Here is a 5,046-nt window from a genome sequence, read left to right as displayed (position 1 = left end):
AGATCACCCTAAATTAATTGAAATTTTGAGAGAAGGGATAGGATATGCATAAAACTGACAAAAAAAATTCTGCTTAAGGTGATGCACCAATGGATAAAAGACCTGCAAACTGCTTACAAACTCACAAGATAATCAACAAAAGAAGTTGCACAATCTCACAATTCTTCTATTTATGCCTGAAAAATGATTCTTATGAAAGGCTCTGACTTTCTAGTGTTTGAAAAAAGGAGAATAATGGTGTTCTCACAATTTTGATCCCAAAGAATTAAAACACTAACACAGACCTGCACTATGCCATAATATTCTTTGCATCCAACATTGAAGGAATTTGATAAAAATAAAGGCTAACACAATATTTTATCATATAACTCAAAAATAATACTTGAAAAACCAGAATAATAGAGAAGGAGACAAGCTTTTTTATTGAAAACTAGGAGATATATGCATTACAAATATGAAAAAACTTATAAGGTATGAGTTACAAAGCATGAACAAACTACTGCTACACAGGTACAAACTCAGAACTCAGAACTCATAACTTGGAACTCTAAGTGAAGAGGAGAGACTTATCAAAAGGCCTCCAAAATTCAAAATTTGAATTTTGGCTCTCAAAAAGAATGTGTTATCACCTTTCCTGAAAATCCAACACCTAACTGAAAGTGAACTACCCCAAATATGCAGAAAGAGTTGCCAAAATGAACATAACTCTTTGGGGTCGAATGCAACTGAAAATCCCTCCAAAAAAGGGATGTAAGTTGTAACTGTAAGAAACAAGGAGTCAAGTGCTTGGAAATCCTCTTTGACTCATACTCTATCCACTTGGACTCCTTGACTGAAAGTGAACTGGCAATTAGATGACTAAAACACCTATTTTTACTCGACTTGTTTACAAATCACTTCAACTTCCTCCTAGACTCATACTAGAACTCCAATGGTAACTAAGCCTTTACTTTGACTTATGCTTATGAAAACACTTAATAATACCCCTTATTTTTGCATTTTCAAAACATTATTCATTTTAAAATGATTTATAACTATCACTTTAAAATAAAGATTTACAACTCTATAACAAAATGCAAAAAATAAGGGTATTATTAAAAAAGCTAAAAGGCTTATGAAATCTTCTAAGTATTTATAAAACACTTAAAAAGATTTACAAAAGGAAGAACAATTTTGCCACGGCCTATATATGAATAAAGCCTTTTGTTTTAAAATGTTTCGAAGGCAAAAAGCCTCCGCATTTTACGGGCCCTGCTACGGTTTTCCAACCCTGAAACAAAGAGTGATGAAAATATTTCATCTTTTTATCATTTTCTCCTTTGCTGTTTGCTCCAATTCAACTTGGAGAGCGCCGCCATGAAGAAACCCTAGGCCGAGTTGGAAAGGCACTTTTTGGTTACTGTTGTTAATGATTTGTTGAAGATTTTTCCACAGGAAAACATCTGGTAAGCTCGTTGAGGTACCCTCATTCTCTGCACTTTAGCAAATGAAAACTATGATCCTCAAGAATGGAAGCTTCTTCTGTTTATATCTTTGTCTTTTGGATTCTGGACCGTGAATATTTCACCATTTATGTCTCACTACGCTACCTGGCAGCTTTGTATTTTACATGCATGAAAACCTTCTTGACTGTGATTGGGAATGCTTCTCAAAACTCCGTGTCTACTAGGGCAACGACTTGCATTTGACAATACTTATGACCTGGGTGCGTGAAACATGGCAATCACTTGAGTGATGCTCTTATTTTCTGTTATGGGTTTCATGGTTAATCTTTGTCCTCAAGATCTGTTGTAGCTGCTCCTTGTATGCTTGTACTTTAGACTGATAACAATCACAAAGACCTCCAAATAAATGATGATCCTTATGCAAATAATGCTGCTACAAATTTCATTCACGCTGAAATGACTGCTTGAGACGGAGATATGACTGTATTTTGCATGTTTTGAGGCTATCTTGATGGCTCTGTCACATATCCCTGTAACTTTGCTTCCTAGGCTTTGTGACTACTGATATCATGTTCTGTTATGATTCTCATGAAATGCTGTTGAAATTAAGGTTACCCTTTCTGATTTAAGGCTGCTTTCTCTTTTGTACATCTTCTTCCTGTTAAAACAGACTGCTCTGTGCAATGAAATTCTTGAATGAACTGCCATTTTCTAGTTTATGACTGCTGTCTCAAACTGTTAAAAGGCACTACCTTACAGTTGCATCGAAGTGCTCTTTCCATAGCTGCAGAAATGAATCTTTGACTCCATAGCTGTATCAAAGGACTCCCTTCTTGGCTGGAATAGGACTGCTTATTCTCTTGCGTTGACTGTCATTAAGGCTTATTGTATGAGATTCACTGCATTATACTTCCATTTTTTGCACTGTGGCTTTGCTGCCATGGATTGTGACTGTATTTCACTTTGGTCTCCAAGAGATTTGATGACCATACTCTGTATGATGTCTTCTACAAAATCTCCATGATTGGCGTGACTATTTCTTCATTTTTCATGGAAACAGTGACTGCTATTGGCGTGACTATCTCTTCATTTTTCATGGAAACAGTGACTGCTATTAACTTGACAGCTCAATGTAATAGTGATTTGGATTGCACTCCTCTTCATTTAGGACCGTAGGCTGCTATGAACTTGTTTTCTGAGTTCAAGCTTTCTCACTAAACTCTCTGTACTATGGAAAATGTTATTAACTCCCTTCTCATCATCATCTGCTATTGATGGCATTTCAAGAACACAAGAATTGTAGCTTTTTCAGAAATCTGCCCTCAGTGGCCAAAGATTGTGTAAAAGTCCTTATGTCAGTCATATATGACTGTGATACTATGATTTGTGATTGCTTTATCCTTGTGGATCCTTCTTTTCACTATCCTGGACTGTGAATGGCCCATTGATGCTGTATTTTGTTCTTTATTCACTGTTTTGTGAGAAATATAATCACTGCCCTATGTTGGCTGTCAAATAGAGAGTTTGGATTGACATTTTTGTCTTTACTACTCCATGGAGTACACTTTAAATTCTCTCCTTTGACATCTATGCTTGAGAATGTTCTTAATGTAATAATCTCATTTCCATGAATGCCCTGATGTGGACTGCCTTAAAACTGCTGATGACTGCATTTTTGCATTGATTAATCTTGACTGCAAATTGTGCTATGATTATCACTTAATGTCTCTTGACATGCTATTGAGTGTCTAAGATTGCTCTGATATTGAAAACGAATCTCCAAACTTTATCCTTGGAGCTGCGAGTATCCATGTTGCGGGGAATCCTATCATCTCAACACGGTCCCTTTGCTGCTCTACCATGACTATGATTGGCTTCTCCCAGCACTGTTTTCCCTTTTAAAAGACATGATAGTGATCTTTACTGATTTTGATATACTTTGTGTCTATCTCGTAATTGAAGACCATTCTATCCTTTTGTTGGTTGTAGCAATGATCCTCATCCTCTAACTAGTGAATGGACTGTTCTCAAGGGCTCTTGGTCTGCTATAACTTCTGATCTTGACCTTGCTTATCTTGGAAGACTGTTCTCAGTGGTCCAAGTCCCAGTCTTATCTCTGATTAGAGGTCTGCTCGAACTGCAATCATCTGCTGCTATACCTCCTCCAAAGAACCTGACTGCTTATCATTATTGACAATGACCCCTTTTCCTTGTCAAATCCTCATACTTGTGACTACACCTTGGTTTCATACTGGAACTGCTCCATCACCTCACTGCCCTCCGACAGTGATATGCCTTTAATAGCATCTTTGACTGTAAATTGATCAAAGGCTTCTATCCTTTGTGTATAGACAGTGTCTTACATTTCCCCAAATAGGTCTTTAAGGGTTTCATCTATGTCTTGTCCTAATGCTTTCTAATGTCCTTTTGACAGTCTTCCTAGAGTCATTGCGTCTTCCCTCTCACTGTGACTGTTACTTGCACTGTCATTCTAACATGATTTTTTCCTCTCTAATCACTGTTAGCCTTTTAACTGAATACTGTCCTTTCACCGATTCACTATCATTTGATGTGAAGTTCTAAGAATTCTGTGAACCCTTACTTGCGATCTTCTTGCAGTCATTATGCTGAGATACCTCATAGAGATGATGCTACTGTCAATTTTGTCCTTTTTGATTATAATTGCTTTGTGACTTGTTATGACTGTCCTTGTTGAATAGAGACTGCTCTTTGTTGTATAATAGCATTGTTCTCTATTGTGGACTATTCTTATACATGATATGCTCCTTGAGACTATCATTGTACTGTTTGGCTTTCCCCATGTCGGCATGCTGGGCTCAACCCTCCTGGGAGCCACATTTTACTCCACATGCTGAAATTGATGCATAGCAACATTACTTTCTGTATCTGCACATAAAGTAAACAAGTTAGACAAAAAAGTACATTTGATGATTTGGATTCGACACTTGTTTTTCTGAGTTTACATGATACACTAGCTGCTATGATGCGCATGAGGAATGGATTGTATGTTTGTAGATGCATGTGCATATAACGAATGATGACTCTCATTTCTCTAACAACAATTCTTTCTCTCAAATGCAGGTACACAGGAGCAGACAAGGAGGCAAGGACTGGATGCAAGATGGACAGAAGCATACAGATGAAACAAGGGAAACAACTAGGACTCGTCATTCAGGCAATGACGAGTCACCCTTCTTTATGTGTACTTACTTTTATTTTGCATCTGCAAATATGTTATGTTTTCCTCATCTGCTCTATGACAGTTAGTCTCACGGCTTGTGTGAGACATTGTACATTCTCATTCGTATTAATAAAGATTACCTTTTTGGCAAAAAATGTGCACTCTCTTATACATTTGCATCTACAATAATGATAATGTGAACTTTTGTTTTTCTCTTTCTTTCACATATGAATGTAACAACAGCAGAATAAAATGCACCTTTCTGATTACAAAGCCATAAAAGCTCTACTTGATTGAGCTTGTTAGCGAAAATAGGTAACAGGTTTCACAGATAGAAAAGGTAATTTTGCTCAGAGAATGTAGTATATTATTTTGATAGAATAGTGAGAATATGATTGT

General features: G+C 36.8%; 1 long non-coding RNA gene across 1 annotated transcript; it reads left to right on the top strand.

The window, feature by feature from the left end:
• Positions 1-1,230: 1,230 nt before the first annotated feature.
• Positions 1,231-4,802, top strand: LOC131061278 (uncharacterized). Its single transcript, XR_009110524.2, has 2 exons — positions 1,231-1,445; positions 4,548-4,802. It is a non-coding gene; the product is annotated as an uncharacterized LOC131061278 (long non-coding RNA).
• The last annotated feature ends 244 nt before the right edge of the window (positions 4,803-5,046 follow it).

The sequence above is a fragment of the Cryptomeria japonica genome, chromosome 11, assembly GCF_030272615.1.
Source record: "Cryptomeria japonica chromosome 11, Sugi_1.0, whole genome shotgun sequence".
Taxonomy (NCBI): domain Eukaryota; kingdom Viridiplantae; phylum Streptophyta; class Pinopsida; order Cupressales; family Cupressaceae; genus Cryptomeria; species Cryptomeria japonica.
The sequence above is the reverse complement of the archived record's forward strand: the minus strand, read 5'-3'. Positions and strand labels throughout refer to the sequence as shown.